The 25693-nt window shown below is 49.4% G+C and overlaps 2 pseudogenes; both read right to left on the bottom strand.

Annotated features, from left to right (window-relative positions):
• Nucleotides 1-433: 433 nt before the first annotated feature.
• LOC125554980 lies at nt 434-2001 on the bottom strand (annotated as a pseudogene).
• Nucleotides 2002-13298: 11297 nt separating this feature from the next.
• LOC125554979 lies at nt 13299-16267 on the bottom strand (annotated as a pseudogene).
• Nucleotides 16268-25693: the final 9426 nt, after the last annotated feature.

Raw genomic sequence — 25693 nt, 5'->3', positions numbered from 1 at the left:
CACGTAGGTGTTCCTTCGTCAATCTGTCTATTTTGCCAACTGAAGTTCATGCTCTTGTCCTGGATGCTTTTGATATTGGTGTCCTGTTTCAGAGTGCCACAGCTATTGCAAATGCAGAATAATGCCGTTGTTTTTTTCTATTATTTGTTGTTTCTTCTATTGATTTCACTTGTTATCATTTTCTATTTCAGGTTTCAAGTAAAATTTTGAAAATAGGTGCGTAGATCCAATACAGTAGCCATTTTAAAGCAGAGCTTAAATATATTGCCCATAAAGTTTTTCTCGCCACCAATATCCAAAACTAACCAATTTTTTTTATATTTTAGAGAAAAGGCATACGGCCGACCAAAAACTAACAACTGACTAGGCGCGATCATCGCTCTAGTAGCAGCCATGAGCACTTATTTTAAGAGTTTTTATAATTCATTGACAATCAACATATTGTTATTTTGACAGACAAGGAGGATTCATGTGTGAGTCGCTCCTTAATCCGATACCTGCTAGCTTTGTCAACAAGGGATCTTGTGGACTCAAGTTCAAGGTCCGTGGCATTGCACTTATCACAGGGGTGTTTACCACGCAGCTCGATTCTCTTCAAACCCACGGCTCGTTCCATGAAAAGTCTTAGATCATTTGTCACCTTGTCTTCCTCCTCGAACCCTGCCATCACGAGTAACTTCAAGTTCAGGTGCTTCCAATCCTTGGATGGTTCCCGCAGCATGTTGGTCTTCTGGGCACTATGCTCAGACGTTTTGACACATGGATGTTGATTTCGATACAACTTCATGCATGCACACAGAAGATAAACACATATTGCAGTTACGTATCTCCTTTGCAATTTATAAAAAAATGAAACCAACAATACCATTATTTAAGTTCAAGGTGAAGCTTACTGTAAAATTCAGTAGGGCAGGTGCAACTTGGACGATAAACATGGTCCAGTTCAGATCACACTCGGGAAAGATACAGTTAAGATACACATCAGTCAGGTTTCTGAATATTGTAGTGAGGTGCTTGGGATGCTCAGGTTGAATCCAAATCTGCAGCAAGATGAAGAACACAACAAACAACTAAAATTAGTAGGTAAGAAGAAATATGATATGTAGATGCAAAGAGGAATTCATGTGGAGTGGAGAAATAAACATACCATTTCACAACCAAAATTGAGATACAATCTCGACAGATTCGTGGCACTCAACAAGCACTCGCTCAGCGCAAATGGCGGCTGCCACACCCCAGCACGTGAACCAAGGCTCACCTCACGAAGTTGGGGAACATGGCCGAAGTGCACCGGAGGGCTCTGGCAGGGCCAAGACCAGCACCACACTTTTCTTAGCTGGGGGACAGGGATGAGCTCGATACGTTTGCAGGCAAAGCCAACGAACCAAAGCTCCTGGAGCCCGGAGCATGGCGTGTCAATCTTGAGTGCGGAGTGATGATCAACTAGTCTGCAGGATATCAGGGTGAGGTACTCGGCGTCTCCAAACGCTAGCTTCTCGAGGGTTAGCACGGTGAGCCACCGGAAGGCGACGAGGCAGGCATGGGAGAAGGAGATGAACCGCTGCCCCAACTCGGCGAGCAGCAGAGTGGTGTCGCTCGAGGGCGGCGAGAATATATCAAACTCGAGGTATTCGGTCTCGCCGCGGCTAACGACGTCCTCGACGGCGCGGCCGATGGAGCTCAGTTGGGGAGGGTCCGACATGTAGAAGCTGAGGGCGAGGGTCTTGATAGCACGACTGCACACGGAGCACGGAGGCGGATAGATGGACAGCAACCTCCGTGCCGCGTCGGTGAACGCGTCCATGATCTTGATCGGCGTGGCACCGTGGAACTGGTCGACGTGAGCTCTAGGTGGAGGCGTTCGAGGATTCCGAGGAGGAGGTGGTCGGGAAGAGTGCTGATCATGTCCTCATCCTCACCGATGTTGGAACGCCGATTGAGCGACTTGTTGCGCTTGCGCGGCGGCAGAGAGCCGAGGCGACGACCCGATCGCAATTCCATCGATTGCCGCAGCCGCAAGCGAAACCCTCCTGGTAACGTAGAGGAGGATTCTTGATGAGCTCCTATAACAGAATAAGCCGTGGTCGATCACCGAGAGAAAAACCATGAGCCCAAACTTAGACAGTGGTTTAGTATCACAGTAGTTTTGAGTGAGAGTTCTTGTACCTATTACTCTTGAGAGCTGCGCACTCTCTAGACGGACAGGTTTCGGCTTCTAGTGTTGAAGAGTTTTTGTCTTCACCGAGCCAGATTTTCAGCAACCAAGAGTGATTGTGGTTCGTGAAGGTTGACCGAAGGTTTGGAGATCGCCGACAAGGATCTATCACGAGTGAAATCAACTTGAGTCTGATCAGCTCTATGTTGAAGGAGAAAAGGGTGAAGAGAGTTTATCTTCCGTGTTAAGTCACAGCCCCTTCAACCAGATGTAACCCTTTGCTGAAAGGGTGAACTGGTCTACCAAATCTCTTTGTCGTCATGGAGCACCACTGGTTCTATTCTTCTTCACTGTAATTCTTTCCGCAGTTATTATGTGTGCTTCGTGATGACTATTATCTGATCTGATACCCTCTGCTGCATATCCTTCGTCATATCTCACGTAGAGTTATGTGTCATTCGTAGGCTGAGTTATTATTCGTTGTAATTTTCCTTCACAACTCTGCTTATGTTCGTTGTCATGATCTTAGTTCTTTTGGCATCCTGTATTACAATTATTATTGTTAAGCCTGTTGTTGCCTACGCTCGAATTATTATTGCATCTTACCTTGAAGGCTTTGTTCCTCAGTAGCTAGCTTGTTGGGTTTTCTGATCTACCGATCTTTAATTTCGCAGTTTTGCTTGGGTTCGGTTCAAAATATTCGCAAGAATTTTTGAATCTCCCATTCACCCCCCCTCCCCTTCTGGTCGATATACTCTCGGTCCTAACAGAGGTGCTACATTTTTTTTGTCACGTAAGATGAAAATATGTGCTGTTTTGTTACTAACGAGCTTAACAAGCTACTCGTTAAACTCGTTAACTCGTTTGTTAAGCTCGTTAAGCTTACCGAGCTAAAATCAATGATTGGCTCTTTGTTAAGAAGCGAGTTACGAGTTTAATGAGCCGAACTATCGAGCAATCATTAAGCTCGCGAGCTACGAGCTTTTGGTCCTGCCCAGGAGGTGGTCCGAGATCATCATCTCCGCGGATTTTGAATGGCGGTGGCTCCATGATTGCAGCCCAGATTGGAGTCTGGAGAAGAGGCCGATCGATGTGGATAATTTATTTGGGCCAATAGGTGCGACGTTTTTCATGCGAATTGGAAGGAGTGCGACGTTGTTGGAATGAATGGCTGCGATGCGACGTTTTAGAAGCAAACAATAGCTCCAATGCGACATGGCTCTGTTTAACCATGAAATGAAAAACACGAGGGGTTAGCGATTCGAGTTATGACACGCGGGACCTAGCAGTTACTCGCATGCGGGTGGGACCCACAACTTATCCACGCAAGCATGCCCGTGCTCATCAGCGTGCCCCGACCCGAGCCAGCCACGAGCCCGAGCCAGCCCACCCCACCCCCCGCCCTCCATTGCTTGCCCTGCCCCTTTCCTTTCCCACCTTCTTCTTCCTCTGCTCCAGCAACGAAGCGCGCCGCCGGCGAGTGATGTCTAGCTCGACTTCGGCCTCCCGCCAATCATGGACGCAGTATGGTCCACTGCCATTGACAAGATGCCCCGATTGCCCGCGCATGGAGCCTCTGAAGCATTTGACTTGTGTGAGGGAAGAAAATGGCAACCTTGGGCGCGAGTTTGTGAAATGCTTGAGCAAGCCACAGCCGGGGCAGGTTAGATCTGTGTTCTTGACCAATCCTATGGTCTAATTTCTCCCGATTTCTTTCTTTTTTCCTCGAATTAGGGCGGTGGATCTGGGTGGTGGATCTAGGATTCATGCGCCTCCGGCCCCCTGTTTTTCAGGTTCTGAAGAAATGTGGGCATTTTGAGTGGCTCGATGACTATGTTGAAAGGTTGAAATTGGAGGGATCAACCGGAACCCAAGAGCTCAATTTTGGGGGGCGGCTTGCCATGGAACAAGCCCCCAATTTGGCGGACAGAGCCGATCCGATGATGCACAGTGCAGAACTGAAGTGTGAATAGAATAAAATTGGCAAGCAACTAAAGCATCTGATCGATTTGAAGTAGCAAGCAAATATGATGGTTGGAGCATTTTATGGTTGTGTCATTGCTATGGGTTTATTTTACTTGATGTTCATCAATCACTAGAATTTGTTAGAGTTTCAGTTAGTGTGTCAACTAGTTTCAGGGGTGCCCAGTAGTTTGAGTTAGCCAGGGACCATTTGTTAGATGAATTTGAATTAGTGTGAAGCAAAACTTGCTTGAATTATTGTAATGATATTCTCAGGGGCCCTATTCAGTGTTCATGCTCTGTTTCCTCTGTTTTTGTTCTTCAGTTAACAGAGTACACACCCAAATTCAGTTTCTAGTAAAAAAAACAAAACTGGGCTGCCGAATAGATGTTGGGCCGTGAGAAAATGGGCCCTGAGAAAATAACCATGCCCAAGACCAGCTCACCCGCGTAGGGGCACCAGCCCACCTCTAACTTCGGCAAATAAAATGGGGCCCAATAAAATGTTACTTGTCCTTTTATTTTGCCTTTTTCTTGCACTAAATTTTGTGATGGATCATTTTTTGATGCAGTAAAGCTAAATGTTAATTGTTTTTATGCATGTCTACGGTTCCATGAACTAAATGAGTTGCATGCGTGCATGAAGTGCCCGAAGTAAATTAGTTTGCATTTCCTAGTTGCACCCATGTCCATAGTGGGTTTGCATGGGGCTCCTAGTTGCATGTCCATGGTTTGGCTAATATTTTGAAGATGTTGTGTGTGGTGATTGGGGTGTAGAAACCCGGGCCCGTAGCAACCCATAGCAATACACGAATAATAAGCAAAAACAACCCATAGCAATCCACAAATAATAGCACAAAACACACAATATATATAGTAGCATACCCAACGATTATATAGAAGCATAACGATTGCAACCCATAGTTCCACGATAGCCTTACAACTCCATGATAGCCTTACAACTTAAAGTACAAATAAAACTTAATAATAGTAGCATAATGATTACAACTTAACAAAACTAATAAGATAGATCTATAGCAAGCTAGATAGATAGGGGGGCACCAAACGCGGGTTCTTCGGGTTCTTCTTCTCCTCCTCCTCTGGGGCCACCTCGCTCCTCGGGCGCCCTCGCTCCTCCGGGCGCCGCCCTTCACTCCTCCCCCTCCCTGTTGTTGATGGGGTACGGGAGCGTGTGCATAACGCCGTTGTTGGGGAAGATGCCGTTGAAGTCGGTGAAGATATTGTAGGTTGTGAAAGCTATGAACTCACAACCAACCCAATACACTCGCCTGAGGAGATGGAAAGCATCGAAAGGGTTAGTGAACGTGGCGAGGAGCCCAACCACAACGCCGTTGTGGTTGACCTCCTCAAGATGGTACATCCGAGGAGAGCCGCGGGGGAGGTGGCGGAAGCCGGCCGCAAGGAAGAACTCCGTTAACTCCCTTGCGCCCCTCCACCTCGAGATCGCCCAAACCCTAAGGGTTCTCTCTACATACACTCCGGCCGGGTAGAGCCTTTCCGGCGTGGTTGGGGGGAAGCGGTAGGTGGGGCCATTGTACTGCATGGTGGCGGGGTGGCTCGAGGGCTCGATCGGGTTTGATGGAGAAGAAGGAAGAAGGAGGGCAGAGGAGGCAGAGGATGGGGTGTGGATGAGGAGGGAGAGGAAGACGATAGTGCCCGGCTAAAATAGCCCAAGTGCGACGTGGTTTCACCCCATAGAATTAATGGGCGGGCGGCGTTTGGTGGCGCCCCATGAAAGTGTGTACACGAGCATGGGAAACGGGATGCGATCCTTCTGTGCCACCGGTCGCGGGTCAAGGGGGACGGGTTCACGCACGCGTCTGTGCCGTCGTGGGTCAAGGGGACACGCCTACTGAAGGAAATATGCCCTAGAGGCAATAATAATGTTATTATTTTATTTCCTTATATCATGATAAATGTTTATTATTCATGCTAGAATTGTATTATCCGGAAACATAATACTTGTGTGAATACATAGACAATCCAAACGTCACTAGTATGCCTCTACTTGACTAGCTTGTTAATCGAAGATGGTTATGTTTCCTAACCATAGACATGTGTTGTTATTTGATTAATGGGATCACATCATTAGGAGAATGATGTGATTGACTTGACCCATTCCGTTAGCTTAGCACTCGATCGTTTAGTATGTTGCTATTGCTTTCTTCATGACTTATACATGTTCCTATGACTATGAGATTATGCAACTCCCGTTTGCCGGAGGAACACTTTGTGTGCTACCAAACGTCACAACGTAACTGGGTGATTATAAAGGAGCTCTACAGGTGTATCCAAAGGTACATGTTGGGCTGGCGTATTTCAAGATTAGGATTTGTAACTCCGATTGTCGGAGAGGTATCTCTGGGCCCTCTCGGTAATGCACATCACATAAGCCTTGCAAGCATTACAACTAATGAGTTAGTTGCAAGATGATGTATTACGACACGAGTAAAGAGACTTGCCGGTAACGAGATTGAACTAGGTATTGAGATACCGACGATCGAATCTCGGGCAAGTAACATACCGATGACAAAGGGAACAACGTATGTTGGTATGCGGTCTGACCGATAAAGATCTTCGTAGAATATGTGGGAGCCAATATGAGCATCCAGGTTCCGCTATTGGTTATTGACCGGAGACGTGTCTCGGTCATGTCTACATTGTTCTCGAACCCGTACGGTCCGCACGCTTAAGGTTTTGATGACAGTTATATTATGAGTTTATGCATTTTGATGTACCGAAGTTTGTTCGGAGTCCCGGATGTGATCACGGACATGACGAGGAGTCTCGAAATGGTCGAGACATAAAGATTGATATATTGGAAGCCTATATTTGGATATCGGAAGTGTTCCGGGTGAAATCGGGATTTTACCGGAGTACCGGGAGGTTACCGGAACCCCCGGTAGGTATATGGGCCTTAGTGGGCTTTAGTGGAAGAGAGGAGAGGTGGCCAGGGCTGGGCCGCGCGCCCCTCCCCCCTAGTCCGAATAGGACAAGGAGAGGGGGGCGGCGCCCCCCTTCCTTCTCTCTCTCCTCTTTCCCCCTCCCGAATCCTATTCCAACTAGGAAAAGGGGGGAATCCTACTCCCGGTGGGAGTAGGACTCCTCCTGGCGCGCCCTCCTCCTGGCTGGCCGCACCTTCCCCTGCTCCTTTATATACAGGGGCAGGGGGCACCCCTAGACACACAAGTTGATCCACGTGATCATATTCTTAGCCGTGTGCGGTGCCCCCTTCCACCTTAATCCTCGATAATATTGTAGCGGTGCTTAGGCGAAGCCCTGCGACGGTAGTACATCAAGATCATCACCATGCCGTCGTGCTGACGGAACTCTTCCCCGACACTTTGCTGGATCGGAGTCCGGGGATCGTCATCGAGCTGAACGTGTGCTAGAACTCGGAGGTGCCGTAGTTTCGGTGCTTGATCGGTTGGGCCGTGAAGACGTACGACTACATCAACCGCGTTGTGCTAACGCTTCCGCTGTCGGTCTACAAGGGTACGTAGATCACACTCTCCCCTCTCATTGCTATGCATCACCATGATCTTGCGTGTGCGTAGGAATTTTTTTGAAATTACTACGTTCCCCAACACCTGCCCCGGGTTCTCTGCGTGTGCCGCCCGTGCATTCATGCCGTAGCCCATTAATTTGCACATCTTGCTAGGGCTTGGCTAGAGGGCAACGTTCGGTCGATGGGAGACGTGACAGTAATGGACGCCTTCATTTGCCCATCTTGTAACGGGCAGCACGCCATTTGAACTGCATCGATACCCACATCGATACCCCATGCCAGTATTGCGTCCTCAAAGAGGAGCACGCCATGTACAGCACGCCATGCAGCGTTGGCTTTTTGGTTGTCTTCATCGGGCTGCTGCATTATGGCCGGGTGCATGCTTTGATGCGACGATGCATCGGTTGTAATGGTAGGCATGCGACAGCTTACTGCGTCCATAGGGGTGGCGGAGCAGGGCTACGTCGAGGCCATGCATGCAAGCACGAGCGCAGTTCTGCGGGTGAGCATGCATGCTACGGGTAGGCACGGGCACGCATGCAATGCTGGAAAGGGCACTGCGTAGGCTTGGTCCATGCACCGCGTCAACTCTTGTCGTTGGATTCAAATGAACGGTCCTGATGCCCCAATGAGAGAGGCTGATCCAAACCCCACCGATTCAACCAATCAGTGTGTCTCATGTGGATCGATGCACACTGATTCAACCAATCAGGGCGTCTCATGCAGATCGATGCACACTGTAGCTAACCCTAGCGCCTGATCTCAACCGTCCATGCACAACGATCGACGACCCAGTAGTGTGCGGGGTTTTGAGGGGTTTTGAGGGGTTTGAGGGGTTTTGGCTGATTAGGGTTGAGCATAACTAATTCAAAAAAAATCAAAAAAAATAAAACTTGCGCACATAGTCTTATTATGTCGTATAGTAACGAGAAAAAAAATATAAATATGATTTACATACATTTTTGCGAAAAATCCTTCACAAAATTGTCATTCCTCGAACAATATAGTATGGAGTTCAAGGGAGAGAGTAGTGGGCACCCGAGAGTATAGGTGGGGTTTTGAAAATGAAAAGTGTGAAAACCTCACCAAAACTTCATTTTGGATTGACTAAGAAAGATCTTAACTTACTTTTCTCATTTTCATGTTTTAAACTTGTTTTAGATATAATTTTCTATTAAACCTTGTTTTTCCAAAAAAAGAAAATAATAGAAAATTAATTCAATAAATAGTGAGACTTTAGATTTACACTATATAGGTAGAATAGATGTGTAGAAAAATTATTTGTCTGGTTTAGACAAGGTGCAAAAAAACATGCTTAAATATGAGGCCGTTTACCCTACCTTTGGAGGTCATTTGAGACACACTTTTCATGACTATGAGTTCAACTTACCAAAAGGGCTCGGAATGATCAGCAAACAAACATATTTCAGTTGAGGTACTTTAGATAGCATTAAAACATCAATACCCCACCCCTAATTCAAATTTGAGCCCAAATTTGAATTTAAATTTGAATTTTATTTGGTTGGTTCAGACAAGGTACCAACAAACAAGTTCGAATAGAAATACGGGATACATAGTGACTACCAGTACGCACCAAGTTACAAATATTATTACATGCCCCAAATTTCCAAACTGTTCTCTGTTCTACCTCTTCCTACCACGTCGCGTGCCCTTCTTCGCCTTAGCACTTCTTGTTTTTGGTTCAACTACACACACAAGTTCACTGATCATCTTGGTTTTTTTCACTGGTCTTTTCAACACCTCGCCAACACCCTCGTGATCAGTGTCTTCAGTCTCAATGTTGACAGCAGTTTTAGTTTCTTCGATGTGTACCTCAACATGGGTTTCTTCAGTCTGAACCTTGACATGCTCAGGTTCAGTTTCAACCTCGAGAGCGGTTTCTTCAGTCTGAACCTCGACACGCTCAGGTTCAGTTTCAATCTCGAGAGCAGTTTCTTCAGTCTAAATGTTGACTGCAGCAGGATTTTCTTCACTCTGCTCAGGCTGAGGCACACTTCTCTTCTTTCTACCGCCATTGACTCTTGCTTTTTTTGTTGGCCAACACTGTTCAACAACAAGGGGCTGACTTGCTCGCTTCCTCCTGGCCAATGGGAAAATATTATAGATATAGTAATTGGAAAAAAGCACCAAATCAAAACACAAACAAATAAACAAGAACATACTTTGGCTTATCAGGAGTGTAACGGCATTTGACAGATCCCACTCTGTGCCCAAGTTCCTGGCACAACTTGCATCTGTTTTGTTACCTTTTTGGGCCCTTTTTGGCTTTCCATCTTTATTTCCCTTCTTACTACTCCCACCTTTCTCAAACCATGCCTTGAATCTACTCTGTTTAGGCCTGCCAGCCTTTCTTTTCGTCAAGGGAGGACACATGGAAAATTCAATGTCCACTTCAGGCCACTGAGACTGATCTGTAAGTGCTGGAATTGGAGTAGCATATGCAGCTTTGAATCTTGCTACCGAATAATATTCATGCAAATATGGGTGCATGTTTATCTTCGGTTGGGATGCTAAGAAGAGAATGGCATGCTCACATGGTTTACCAGTGTGTTGCCACTCGAGGCAAGTGCAATCATGCAATTCAGTGTTAACAACATGTCTCCTTCCAGTTTTGTTATCTCTAACTTCAGCACCCCAAGGTGAAGATTTTTCAACAAACAAATGTGAAAGACATCTGCTCCTATAGACCACCTGTTGTACCACTGCTGCAAGCTTATCACCTTGCAGACAATCACCTATCCTTCTTCTCAATTCCCACAACCGCATGAGCATGATCCTGATTTGGTCAACCATGTCATGCACAGGAAAATCTTTTAACTCCTTCACCTTGTTGTTGAAACTCTCTGCCAAATTGTTGTTGATGTGGTCACACTTGATGGCAGTGTTGAATGCTGACCTGTACCATAACAAAGAATGGTAGGTGTTCAGCCATGGACCAAACTCATCACATGCTGCCATTATCTTATCAAGATGATATTTGTGTGTCTGTCTAGTGTAAGATCTTGCTGCTGGCCACATGCGCCCAAATTCTTCTCCTCTAATTTTTTTGATCAAATTCATCCACAAATGACCGAAGCACTCCCTCTGCTCAGCATGTGGGAAAACATTTTTCACTGAATTTTCAAGCCCCTTACATGCATCTATGTGTATAGCCAAAGGTGACACTGGCCCTAGGCATCTTTTCAACTGGATCATGAACCATGTCCATGAAGCCTCTGTTTCTGACTGAAACAAGCCAACAGCAATAGGAAACATCCAGTTGTGTCCATCTAGAGCATTGCATGCTGCCAACTGACCATTCCACTTACCTGTCAAAAATGATGAGTCTATGCTCAAATATGGACGGCACCCTGCTTTGAACCCATCAATGCAAGGCTTCAAAGCCATAAAAAACTTGGAGAACTTGACTTCACCTTTGGCTGATACCTCTGTATCTATCTCCACAACACTGCCAGGTGACCTCTTTTCCACCTCTGCTTCGAAGTTGTAAAGCATCCTAAATGTATTTGCCCAATCACCATATAAATTTTTCATTGCCCTTTGTTTTGCCTTCCACACCGTGGTATATTTCAGTTTAATGGGGTACATATTTTCCAAGTCTACTTTGAGTTTCTTCGCAATAGTGTTTGGTGTTTTGGCTAAAATTGGGGTGATCTTTTCTGCAACCCAAAGTTGTGATGTCATGGTTGATACTCTCCGTGAACTTGTAATACAAGTATGTTGATTGGGGATTTGGTTAACCCTGACTGTACTTCCATCAGGTTGCAGTCTAGCAGATATGTACCACTTGCAAGGCTTCACACTACGATCAAATCCTCTGCACCTCGCATAAAACTTCTTTCTATCAGTCCAAACAGTCTTGGCACCAAACTCATGTTTCACTGCATAAGTCTTGAAACACATCCTAAACTCCTTCATGCTTGGGAACAACTTGCCTACTTCAATGATAGGGTTTTCTTTGTCATACACATGCACCAACTCATCATCATGTGCATCATCTACTTCATCTGCAGCTTGTTCCATCAACTGTCCATCTACTTCTTCATCAGCATTAGCAGGCAAACTAGATTCACCCCTCTCCTGCTTATCTCTGTCATCGAATGGAATGCCAAAAAGTTTGGCCATCTCAATGTCAGGCATTGGTGCAATGAGCAAATCAGTAGGCTCATCTAATTCAACTACATTCCAATCAACAGTTGCTGCAGTTTCAGTTTTAGTTCCAGTCACCTGTCCCTCTTCGGCTATTACTGTAAGCTCAGTACACATGGGAATCAATGGCCTTTGTGTAGTCCAATCATCATCTACCATCTGTGCAGCCAATTGTGATGGCACATATCCAACCTTCAAAAAAATGTTCAGATCAACGAGCTCAGCAAAAAAATTAGCCCGTTTGCTTGTCCAGCCATTTTGCCGATCGATTTCTTCAACAATCTGTTCACCATCTTCTATTCTCACATACTCTCCTTTCCAATCATCAAACCTCAACAGTGATACTTCTTGCTCTGGACCCCAAGCAACATTCTCCCCAATTTTTTCCACCCATTTCTTCATTGCCGTCTCTCCCATGTTCTGTAGAATTTGTGGATCAATCTCTGTAAACTCAACCTCCCATTTAACAATTGTGTCTCTCTCAATGTTCTGTATGCTACCATCAACTAATTTCGCCTTTGATGGAAAGAAATTAACTGTCAATTCGAAGGTCCGAGCGGTAGCATCCCCTCTGTCAGTGGCGGACAGTATGAGCCCGTGAGAAAAAGGGGGAAAAGCAGACGAGTCCACCCCCTAATTGCATGCAAAATTGGATCGGGGAGAGGCGCATTACCTATTTGAAGTTGAATCTGGCGGCTCCATCTCAGTATGCCCACGGGCTCCCCTCACAACCTATCGATTCCGCAAGCGAAAACAGAGGAAACGAGTTGAGACTACGGGTCCGAGAGAGGAACGGGAGGGCGACTAGGGTTTGAATTCACTCACCATTTTCTGAGGACGAAGACTCCGCCGCCGTTGAGAATGAGGGCTCCGCCGTCGCCACCGAGAACGCAAGATCCGCCGCCACCGGAGAAGAAGGGGGGCAGAGTGGCAGGCCTGGCACGGTCGGGCGGCAGGGCACGGTCAGCTGTTTTGACGAACAATTAAGTTGGACCCACATGTCCTAACATAAACGGGCGGGCTTGGTTGATGACCAATTTAACCACATGTCCTAACATAAACAGCCATTCCCTCGAACAACGTCGCACTCTTGCCAATTCACCTCAAATGTGTCGCACAGGAGCTATTGGCCCGATTTATTTTGGATGATGCCAAAGACACATTCTGAAAAGAGAGAGCCTCAACAGGTCAAGAGTTAATTTGAATGATGCTCCTGGCAGGTAAACAAATAAGCATACAGTAAGTACTAGGTAATTTCTCAGTAAATTGGAAGACAAATGCATGCATCCAGAATTCCAAATCGCAGTACACACATAATTTAGTTATGCATTGCGAGGTCCACACCAATCAAGTATTCTTAGGCCACTAAAACTAGAAATTAAAATTGGGAATGGCTGTGCGTCATACACTGTCATCACTCTACCTGCTGCAAGCCTAGGATCCCTATGATGCTATTAGCATTCCTTGACAATATAGTATCGATCAACATATTATTATTGCCACGGACGAGGAGGATCCATGGGTGAGTCGCTCCTTAATCCGACGCCTGCCATCCTTTTCCACGTTGGATCTTTCAAGGTCGATGGTGTTGCAGTCCTCGCATGGGTATTCACCATGCAGCTGGATTCTCTTCAACTCCTTAGCTCGTTCCATGACAAGCCTTATATAGTTTGTCACCCTGTCTTCATCCTCGCACCCGAAGATCAGCAACACCTTCAAGTTCAGGTGCTTCAAATCCTTGGATAGCTCCCAGACCACGTTGGTCTTTTGGGCACTGCTCTCGGGTGTTTTGACACATGAATGTCGAAATAACTGGATGCGAGGAGATAGAATTACAAGTAACACAGGTTAATTAAACTGCAGGGCAATGTAACAACATTTGCAATTAAATATAAGTTTAGACCCCTGCAGAGTTTTGGAGGAATTTGCATGAACTAAATCTAAGGTAAAGTACGACAGGAATATGCCTACTACAGCTATATTATTCATGTTTCTTTCAATCAAGACACATTATTATAACATAGAATTTCAATCAAGAGGGCTATGTGCATCACTTGATGCAGAGGGCAAGCCTTCCCCCGTTTTAGAAAAAAAAAGGGAAAGTTGTGGCTACAGCAGAGAGCACAACACCCACCTATCTAACCATCCATTTTGTGCCCCGGCGATCTGTGCGTAAACACATCTCTCTTTTCTGTTTGTCCCAAACCAAACAACATTTGGACTTCAAACTTTGCAGATGAGCATTTAGAATTAAAATGTGTGAAAAAATTCGGAATTTTTGGTGCATTGTAAATCATTAAAACATTTTTTCTTAATAATAATAATATCATATTTTATATATTTATATTGGACAAAAATTTCGAAAGTATTTTCTAGACATTGTAATCCTCAAGTTATATTGGCCCACAAAGTATGAAGTCCATATGTTTTTTCATTTTGGAGAAACAAAAAAGAGAATCCTTCATATAGTAAATTAGTTGTTTACCACAGATCTCAAAGCAATGTTAGATGGTACAGATAAGGGGTACAGTGCACCTAGGTACGAAAAGAAACGTCGAATGAGCCATACCCAGGATAAGATGTGGATTTAATTAAATGTAACACTTACTGTAATACTCCGCAAGGCAGGTGCAGCATCAAGTGTAAACAGCGTCCAGCTTAGATCACACACGGAACATACCCAAAAGAAACACAGTGGTCAAGTTTCTGAATATAGCAGCAAGGTTCTTCGGATGTTCTGGCTGAATCCAAATCTACAAGAAGAACAGAAATACACAGCTGAAATTGGTATGGAAGAACATATGACATGTAGATGTAGAAGATATTCATGGCATGTGTATAAATTAACTTTACCATTTGGTGGCCAAAATTAAGTATCAGTCTCGACAGGTTCTTGGCACTCCTTGATAGGCACTCACTCAGTTTGAATGGTGCCTGCCATGCCATGGCTTTATTAAAAAGACTTACATCACGAAGCTCTGGAACGTAGCCGAAGCGCACTGGAGGGTTTTCGAAGGACCAACATACGCACCGCACTTGCCTAAGCTTACGGACAGAGATGAGCTCGATCCACGTGCACATAAAGTAGATGAACTTGAGCTCCTTGATTCCGGAACAAGGCGTGTCAATCTTGACCGCGGAGTGCTTAACCAATCTGCAACAACTCAGGGTGAGGTGGTCGAGCCTATCACAAGCGTTAATGAGATTTGTGACGTCGGAATGTCCAAAAGCAAGGTTCTTGAGTGTTAGCCTCGTGAGTCAAGATGGCAACGGGGACGAAACCCACCAGGTTTTGCTTGCCCAAACCCATCCCCACGAGAAAATCACAAACCCGTCCCCGTCCCATCAACATGCGCGGGGTTAAATTTTTGCCCGTCCCCTAAACCCATCGTATTTTCAAAACCCACGGGGAATCCGTCCCCACGAGCAGTCAATGAAAACAGCAACATTTGAAAGAAAAACAGGAGCATATTACAGCAGCAGGAAATGGCTGGGGGACCTAGGTTTAGGTTTAGGTGTCGTGTTGTACAGGAGAGAGAGTCCTAAAGAGCGAGCAACACTGCATCGACCGAGTGAGGGGTTGGTTTGTACTCCAGGGCCTCGATGTTGTGGGGCTCGGCTCCTCGGGCACTGTGGCTTTGGGCCACTTGAGTCAAGATGGATCGGTGTGTGCTAAATAATGTATTTTGACGGGTTTCATCGGGTTTCGGGTTCCGGTAGTACTCAAACTGGTTTAAACCCGTCAAACATGCCGGGTTTAATAATGTACCCACAAGCAGCCCCGCGGGGATAGAAAGTCGCCCATCCCCGTCCCTTAATAGGGTAAAAACCCGCGGGGACGCGGGTTTCGAGGCCCCATTGCCATCTTGACTCGTGAGACATCGAAAGGTGACCCGGCAGGAGCGGGAGAAGGACATGAACTGCTTCCCAAACCTCGTTTTGTTCCCAGACGGCAGGGATATGTTAAACTCGATCCTTTCAGTCGCGCTGTGGGTGACGACGTCGTCCACGGCGCGGCCAATAGAGCAAAGGTGAGTGGATGACATGTAGAAGCTGAGACTTAGGGTCTTGATGGCACGACTGCTGTTGCAGTCAGCCGCAGGAGAACACGTGGACAACAACCTGCGCATCGCGCCCATGAAGGCATCCATGGTCTTGAGCGGCGTGGCGCCGGGGAAGTGGCCAACATCGAGGTGCAGGTGCGATAGCTGGTGTGGGAGGTGCTGCCACCGCGTCGAGACCGCGCCGGCGCGGACCACCAAGGGAAGGTCGACCTGTTCGAGGATTCCGAGGAGGAGGTGGTCCGAGAGCGTGCTGATTCTGTCCTCATCCCGACTGATGTCGATGTTGGACGGCGTTGACTCCGTGATATGATTGGAACGCCGATTGAGCGACTTGTTGCGCTTGCGCGGCGGCAGAGAGTTGAGGCGACGGCCCGATCGCAATTCCATCGGTTGCCGCTGCCGCAAGCAAAACCCTCCTGGTAACGGGCCCTGTTTGGTTCATAAGTTCTAGGATTTTTTTAGTCCCAACTTATAAGTCTCAAGTCCCTAAAAAGTCTCTACCTGTTTGGTTCCTGTGACTTATAAGTCTCTATAAGACCATATTACAACTATGACCCTGTTTGGTTCATAAGTCCTATGACTTTTTTTAGTCCCAACTTATAAGTCCCAATTCCCTAAAAAGTCCCTACATGTTTGGTTTCTGGGACTTATAAGTCTATATAAGACCATATTACAACTATAAGTCCCTATAAGTGCCTCCTTGAGAGTCTTATTTTATAAATCCCAAATGCCCACTTTAAGTCCCTATAAGTCCCTCCTGTTTGGTTTAGATGTGACTTATAGGGACTTATTTAAGTCCCTAGACCAATAAGTCTGGAAACAAACACCCTCTATAAGTCTCTATAAGTTCCTCCTTGAAAGTCTTATTTCATAAGTTTCAAATACCCACTTTAATCCCCTATAAGTCTCTCCTGTTTGGTTTAGATGGTACTTATAGGGACTTATTTAAGTCCCTAGACCAATAAGTCCCTGGAAACAAACACCCTCGTAGAGGAGGATTCTTGATGAGCTCCTATAACAGAATAAAGTCGTGGTCGATTAGCCTCTGGCCAATTAATCAGCGCACTTTTTTTTCTACATGGAATTAATCAGCACAAAGACAAACATAATTCCTGCCTTGGCACAGTAGGATTCTTCGGAGTTTCCTAGAAACTGAATTGAATAAATCCACAAAGATCATTATTGCACACAAAACAGATCATCCACATCGATCGACCTCTTCTCCTCCTAGGTCGTGCTTTACCTAGGATTTAGTTCATGCAAGATCCTCTCAAACTATACAGGGGTCTAAACATTGAGACCTTTTTTTTGCGGGTACAGACCTTGTAGAGTGCATCAGATCAATACTAACCATTTATTTATGTGTTTAGACCGCCCAGATATGGAGATACTACTGTAGATTTTTGGTATTATATTTTGCATTGAGGGGCAATTTTGGTATTTCGCTGTGTAGCCCTCCTGGTGTCCTAGCCAGTAGTCGGCGGCGGCAAGATTGCCCCGCCATTTGTGTTCCCACTAGTAGAAAACTGGGCTTTGATCCAGGCCAGATAAATGCATTAGTCCTGTTTGTGTTACGAATCGGGACTAATGGTTGCATCAGTCTTGGCTCGTGAGGCCAGGACACCGGCCGGGCTTCGGCAGACACCAGTCCCAGTTCGTCTGATACCTTTAGTCTCGGTTCGTGTCTGGAACCGGGACTAAATGTCAGTCTTCTGTCCCGGTTCTAGCCGCAAACCGGGACTAAAGAGATGCCTATACGTATGCTCGCCCCTTCCCGCTCACCTCTTTATTTTTTGGCTAGCCCGTGTGGGAGGTGTGTGTTGCTCTGCTCTCACCTCCTATGCACATGAGGTGTTCGATGAAATGGCTGAGCCATACATAAGTTGTCAGTGTACAAAAGTAGGGGCTCCCCTTTTGCACCCCTTTACTTGTGCACGGACAGTCAGGGCCGCTCCCACGGCCACACTAAGCAGGGCAGAGGAGGGAAGCCAGAGCACAAGACGACCAAAGCAACGCCAAGACCAGAGGTGCAAAGAGAGCAAGAGGGCGAGGTGGACTCCCCTGGCAAGACCCTTGCCGGGGTGGCTTTCGCAGCCTCGGCAACATCCTTGCCGGGGAAACTTGCCTAACGGCAGCAGAGCGCGCCGCCCTTGAGCCCAAGGGGTTCCAACACCATCAACCATATTGGAACCAAGGCTCGGGAGGCACCTCTGTGGTGGCATGTAGATCTTTGTAGAGATCATAGATACACAAGATCAGATGGGAATCAGAAGACGACGATCCTTGGCGAGACCCTTGCTAAGGAAATCCACGAGACCCCCGGCAAGATCCTTGCCAGGGACGACTGCGGTGCCGCAGCGAGACCCTTGTCGGGCCCTCGGCAAGACCCTTGCCGAGGATGCCTGTGAGGCCGCAGCCAGGCCCGCGTCTGCCAAGACTCTACCGCCGCTCCCATACAGCTGCCAGCTCGACCAGCTGGGCAGGCATCTGCGTGGCAGCGCGCTGCTTCTACACCAACTCAGCAAGCACCTACGTGGTGGCATGCCGATCTTTGTGAAGGCTCCACCACCGCACCAGCCCAGCAGCCAGCCAACGTGGCACTACAACGCCTCATCAGCTTGGACGCGCGTCGAACCCAGGCGAGGCGACGACAGCTGGGACGAGATTCTTTGCCGTCCCCAATAAAGCAAGAGGGGCACGTCGGCAGCGCATTAAATGTGTTTGTCTGACGACACCAGGAGATAGAATCAGCCCCTGTACACCTTTCCACCTCCTGTGTGCCACAGTGGCAACCCCTTTTTTGTCTATAAAACGAGGCTCGAGGCATACTAGAGGGGGATTTCGGATCTTTGGGCTAGACACGCACCGTAGCTAGTTCAAGAACACAAGAACACCCAAATATACATCAAAGCAGGACTAGGGTTTTACGCGTCTCGGCGGCCCGAACCTGAATAACGATTTGTGTGCTGACCGCCAGACCCGCTCTTTGCACAACCCCGCACCCGCCAACCATAGAAGGGATCCCAGTGACCCCATAGGTGTCGTTTCCCACCGACATCTCTGGCGCGCCAGGTAGGGGCTGCGCGGTTGTGGAAATCTGGTCTTGTTGAAGCAGCGGCTTCATCGTGGTCGTCACTCCAAGGAAGCAGATGATAGAACAAGTGGCGTCCTCGGTGGACGCAATGAACGCTCACGCAGCGGCAGGAAAGCTAAGTCATGCAAAACTTTGAGTAGTTCCTTTTTATATATAAAGGTTATCGTCCCCGACGATCTTGCCCTGTGTTTGGAAAACCTGCATGCAATGGGGCCCTGCCACTATTGGCAACACCCTCGTCCTGTTTTGAGTCCGCTCAGTAGTTCGAGCGAATCCATCAAGAACAGCGGGGGTGACCCTCTGCAATTGGCAACGCTCTCTTCCGTCTCGAGTCCGCTCGACAGCTCAAGCGGCCGCGTTAAGAGGAGTGAGGTGGTTTGCCAGGCAGCAAGCGTTAAGAGGAGTGGGGATCCATCCTCAAGGCGCCGCGGCCTGGGTTTCAGCACCGGCAAGCCAACCCGGTTAACGTAGGGTGGACATACATAGGGAGATCAAACGGGAAAATAATATGCATCGTTTCAAAAGCACTGCAGAGTTATATTACACCAATAGTTGTTGTGGTTCTAACTAAAGATAGAAATTGTCTTGGTCATGAACCTGTAGTGGCGATAAGAAACGGGGTGCCTAGTCCCGGCGTTGGCCTTCTATCCTTCGAACTCCGTCGTTGTGGCTGATGACGGCCTCGATACGCTCCTCGAGCGGCGCGAGGTCCACATCCTCCGGCAAGCTCTCCAGCACAGCGTCGAAGTCAAGGTCGGGATTCGAGTATGCCACCTTGGTGAGGACCTTGGTCATGGCACCCCGGCAAAGCCTTCGGGCCTCCTCGGCCAGAGAGGCCGCCCTGTTGGAGCAGAACCGCTCCAGGGCCCCGAGAACACCCTCGAAGAACAGAGTCAGCCTGGCATTCGGACTCACGTCTGGCTCCGGGACATACCTCATGTTTGACATCCCCATGGTAGCCAACTGCGTGGTGATCCTACCGGCAACATCGGTGAGGTGGCTGACCCAGAGGTTCTCGCCCGCCACAAAATCTGTGTGGTTGGCGCCGTCGTTCTTCCGCAGCTGCCTCTCCTCCTCCAGATTCTTGGTCAGGGTCTCCTCCCGGGCCCTGACCTCCAAGAGCTTCCCCTCAAGACCCTCCAGTTTCAGCTTCAGGTCCTTGATGGCCTCGTTGGCCGTGGAGAGTAGCTCGACCTTGTCGAGGACTGCGACCTGCGCGTCAGCCAAGGCGCCTTTGGCCGCGTCCCTCTCCCCCCCGTCTTGCACCCCCACAGGGGCTTGAAGTTGTCCCGGAGATGGGCCGCGTCGACCGTCGAGGGGAAGTAGGCGAGGTGCATCCGCCGCGCCACCAACTCACTCTCCGACGGCTCCTTCCCCCCGGCATCTTTGGCCACTCCCTTGCCTTTTCTAGTTTTGGGTGCCATGGCAGCTGCGAGAGGCGAAGGATGAAGGACGGCGAAGACGCGGCGGCAGCAAGCGGGAGCAAGAGCTTGAGAAGGAAGAAGGAGGGGACGGCGGTTCTAAGATTGGAGAAGGCACAGAGGGTAAATGAGCAGCGCGCCCGCAGTTATTCCTTTATATGGGGAAGGCGTGGGCCACCTCGTTACCATTTACTGAAACGTGACGCACGCGTGCGGAAACCGCCCCACGCATGATCCCCACGTCACGCATGACCCCCCCCCCCCCACGTCGCACATTAAACGCGGGTCGTGAGGAAGCGCAGCGGACGGAAAAGTTACTACGGTAAAAATCCGACCCACCTGCCCGCGCACCGTTTTGGGCCTAGCCCAACAATGCGTCGCGCTTATGTGTGACCCAGGCCCGGGGGCTCCTGCAGGTGTACAAAAGTAGGGCCTCCCCTTTTGCACCCCTTTACTTGTGCACGGGCAGTCAGGGCCGTGCCCACGGCCACACTAAGCAGGGCAGAGGAGGGAAGCCGAAGCACAAGACAACGAAAGCAACACCAAGACCAGAGGGGCAAAGAGAGCAAGAGGGCGAGGTGGACTCCCCCGGCAAGACCCTTGCCGCGGTGGCTTCCGCAGCCTCACCAAGATCCTTGCTGGGGCAACTTGCCTGACGCCAGCAGAGCGCGCCGCCCTTGAGCCCAAGGGGTTCCAACACCATCAACCATATTGGAACCAAGGCTCGGGAGGCACCTCAGTGGTGGCATGCAGATCTTTGTAGGGATCATAGATACACAAGATCAGATGGGAACCAGAAGACGACGATCCTTGGTGAGACCCTTGCCAAGGAAACACACGAGACCCCCGGCAAGATCCTTGCCGGGGACGACCGCGGTGCCGCAGCGAGAACCTTTTCGGGCCCACGGCAAGACCCTTGTCGAGGATGCTTGCAGGGCCGCACCCGGGCCCGCATCTGCCAAGACTCCACCACCGCTCCCATACAGCTGCCAGCTCGACCAGCTGGGCAGGCATGTGCGTGGCAGCGCGCGACTTCTACACCAACTCAGCAAGCACCTGCCTAGTGGAATGCAGATCTTCGTGATGTCTCCACCACCGTGCCAGCCCAGCAGCCAGCCAACGTGGCGCTACAACGCCTCGTCAGCTTGGACGCGCGTCGGAGCCAGGCAAGGCGGCGACAGCTGGGACGAGCTTCTTTGTCGTCCCCAATAATGCAAGAGGGGCACGTCGGCAGCACATTAAATGCGTTTGTGCGACGATGCAAGAAGATAGACTCAGCCCCTGTACACCTTTCCACGTCCTGTGTGCCACTGTGGCGACCCCTTTTTGTCTATAAAAGGAGGCCCGAGGCATACTAGAGGGGGATTCGGATCTTTGGGCTAGACACGCACCGTAGCTAGTTCAAGAACAGAAGAAATCCAAAATATACATCAAAGCAGGACTAGGGTTTTACGCGTCTCCGCGGCCCGAACCTGGGTAAATGATTTGTGTGCTGACTTCCAGACCCGCTGTTTGCACAACCCCGCACCCGCCAATCGTAGAAGGGATCCTAGTGACCCCATAGGTGTCGTTTCCCACCGACATCTCTGGCGCGCCAGGTAGGGGGTGCACGGTTGTGGAAATCTGGTCTGGTTGAAGCAGTGGCTTCATCGTGGTCAACACTCCAAGGAAGCAGACGACCGAAGAAGTGGCGTCCTTGGTGGACGCAGTGAACACTCACGCAGCAGCATGAAAGCTAAGTCATGCAAAACTTTGAGTTGTTCCTTTTTATATATAAAGGTTATCGTCCCCGACGATCTTGCCCTGTGTATGGAAAACCGGCATGCAATGGGGCCCTACCACTATTGGCAACACCCTCATCCTATTTCGAGTCCGCTCAACAGTTCGAGCGGCTGCGTCGAGAACGGCGGGGTGACCCTCTGCGATTGGCAACACTCTCGTTCCGTCTCGAGTCCGCTCGACAGCTCAAGTGGCCGCGTTAAGAGCGGTGAGGTGGTTTTCCCGGTAGCAAGCATATCCGGTAGGCCATTGGGGATCCGTCCTCATGGCGCCGCGGCCTGGATTTCCGCGCCGGCAAGCCTACCCGGTTAACGTAGGGTCGACATACACAGGGAGATCAAACTGGAAAATAACATGCATCGTTTCAAAAGCACTGCAGAGTTATAATACACCAATTGTTGTTGCGGTTCTAACTAAAGATAGAAATTGTCTTGGTCATGAACCTGCAACAGCAATAAGAAACGGGTTACCTAGTCCTGGCGCTGGCCTTCTATCCGCCGAACTTCGTCGATGCGGCTGATGACGGGCTCGATACGCTCCTCGAGCGGCGCGAGGTCCACATCCTCCGGCAAGCAATCCAGCGCAGCGTCGAAGTCGAGGTCGGGATTCCAGTACGCCACCTTGGTGACGACCTTGTTCATGGCACCCCGGCAAAGCCTCCGGACCTCCTCGGCCAGAGAGGCCGCCCTGTTGGAGCGGAACCGCTCCAGGGCCCCGAGAACACCCTCGAAGAACAGAGTCAGCCTGGCATTAGGACTCATGTTTGGCTCTGGGACGTACCTCACATTTGACATCCCCATGGTAGCCAGCTGTGTGGTGATCCTGTCGGCGACATCGGCGAGGCGGCTGACCCAGAGGTTCTCGCCCGCCACAAAATCTGCGTGGTTGACGGCGTCATTCTTCCGCAGTTGCCTCTCCTCCTCTAGATTCTTGGTCAGGGTCTCCTCCCAGGCCCTGACCTCTGAGAGCGTCCCCTCAAGACCCTCCAGTTTCAGCTTCAGGTCCTTGATGGCCTCGTTGGCCATGGAGAGTAGCCCGACCTTGTCCAGGACTTCGACCTGAGCGTCAACCAAGGCGCCTTTGGCCGCGTCCCTCTCCCCCCATCTTGCACCCCCACAGGGGCTTGAAGTTGTCCCGGAGATGGACCGCGTCGACCATCGAGGGGAAGTAGGCGAGCTACGTCCGCCATGCTGCTAACTCACTCTCCGGCGGCTCCTCCCCCCCGGCGCCTTTGGCTACTCCCTTGCCTTTGCTAGTTTTGGGTGCCATGGCGGCTGCGAGAGGCGAAGGATGAAGGACGGTGAAGACGCGGTGGCGGCGGCGTGCGAGAGCAAGAGCTTGAGAAGGAAGAAGGAGGGGACGGCGGTTCTAGGATTGGAGAAGGCATAGAGGGTAAATGAGCAGCACGCCCGCGGTTATTCCTTTTTATGGGGAAGGCGCGGGTCACCTCTTTACCATTTATTGCGACGTGACGCATGCGTGCGGAGACCGCCCCTCACATGATCCCCACGTCACGCATGACCCCCCCCCCCCCACGTCGCACGTTTAACGTGGGTCATGGGGAAGCGCAGTGGACAGAAAAGTTACTGCAGCCAAAATCTGCCCCACCTGCCCGAGCACCGTTCTGGGCCTAGCCCAACAGCGCGTCGCGCTTATGTGTGGCCCAGGTCCGGGGGCTCCTGTTGGTGTACAAAAGTAGGGGCTCTCCTTTTGCACCCCTTTACTTGTGCACGGGCAGTCAGGGCCACGCCCACGACCACACTAAGCAGGGCAGAGGAGAGAAGCCGGAGCACAAGACGACCAAAGCAATGCCAAGACCAGAGGCGCAAAGAGAGCAAGAGGGCGAGGTGGACTCCCCCGGCAAGACCCTTGCAGGGGTGGCTTCCACAGCCTCGGCAAGATCCTTGCCAGGGCAACTTGCCTGACGCCAGCAGAGCGCGCCGCCCTTGAGCCCAAGGGGTTCCAACACCATCAACCATATTGGAACCAAGGCTCGAGAGGCACCTCCGTGGTGGCATGCAGATCTTTGTAGAGATCATAGATACACAAGATCAGATGGGAACCAGAAGACGGCGATCCTTGGCGAGACCCTTGCCAAGGAAATCCATGAGACCCCCGGCAAGATCCTTGCCGGGGACGACCGCGGTGCCGCAGCGAGACCCTTGCCGGGCCCTCGGCAAGACCCTTGCCGAGGATTCCTGCGGGGCCGCAGCCAGGCCCCCGTCTGCCAAGACTCCACCGCCGCTCCCATACAGCTGCCAGCTCGACCAGCTGGGCAGTCATCTGTGTGACAGAGCGCGGCTTCTATACCAACTCAGCAAGCACCTGCGTGGTGGCATGCAGATCTTCGTGAAGGCTCCACCACCGCGCCAGCCCAGCAGCCAGCCAACGTGGCGCTACAACGCCTCATCAGCTTGGACGCGCGTCGGAGCCAGGCGAGGCGATGACAGTTGGGACGAACTTCTTTGCCGTCCCCAATAAAGCAAGAGGGGCACGTCGGCAGTGCATTAAATGCATTTGTCCGACGATGCCAAGAGATAGACTCAGCCCCTGTACACCTTTCCACCTCTGGTGTCCCACTATGGCGACCCCATTTTGTCTATAAAAGGAGGCCCGAAGCATACTAGAGATGGATTCGGATCTTTGGGCTAGACACGCACCGTAGCTAGTTCAAGAACTCAAGAACACCCAAATATACATCAAAGCAGGACTATGGTTTTACACGTCGCCATGGCCCAAAATTGGGTAAATGATTTGTGTGCTGACCGCCAGATCCGCTCTTTGCACAACCCCGCACCCGCCAACCGTAGAAGGGATCCCGTGACCCCGTAGGTGTCGTTTCCCACCGACATAAGCTTTCTACTCTTCAAGCTCGACCTCCAAGCTCCAGTTTCCCCAAGATTTTTTTACGTTTGGCGGTCCATCCCGTCCCATCCCCGTACTCACCGTCATCGATCACCCGCGTCGATCTCATCGCCGGCACCACCGTGTGGTGAGCCTCTTGTTTTTATCTTCTTTGTAAAAGAAAACATTCTTACTTGGATGATTTAGATAGCTACTTGTATATTTTTCTTACTTTTATTATTGTTTGTTATTATATAGTGCCATGGTTTTGGTATCCGCCCCCGTCGGCTCTCGTCCAGTCTATGATTCGGATGTGGTATATTATATTTTATAACTATTTGTTTCATTTAGTGTTTATGACAATTATGCCGACCAACGTGACTTAGATGTTTTTATCTAAGAGGTATGTGAACCGGAAATTCCAACCGACCCTCTTGTCGAGAGGTTAAGTTTAGTTGAAAAAGAAAATAATAATTTGAAAGAAAAATTGAAAAGAGTTGAAGAAGAGAAGGTGAAATTGGAGTTGCATGTTGCCGATGTCGTCGATCTACACAAGATCCAGATGGGTGCAATGGGCTTGAAGATTAGAAAGACTGGATGATACCCCGCGCGTTGCTGCGGGAATTTATACTTCTATATAGGAGGATGTTTATGGAGTGAGAAATAGTGAAACCA

Source organism: Triticum urartu, chromosome 4 (assembly GCF_003073215.2).
Source record: "Triticum urartu cultivar G1812 chromosome 4, Tu2.1, whole genome shotgun sequence".
NCBI classification, from domain to species: Eukaryota; Viridiplantae; Streptophyta; class Magnoliopsida; order Poales; family Poaceae; genus Triticum; species Triticum urartu.
Note: the sequence above shows the minus strand (reverse complement) of the source record. Positions and strands in the feature narration are given on the sequence as shown.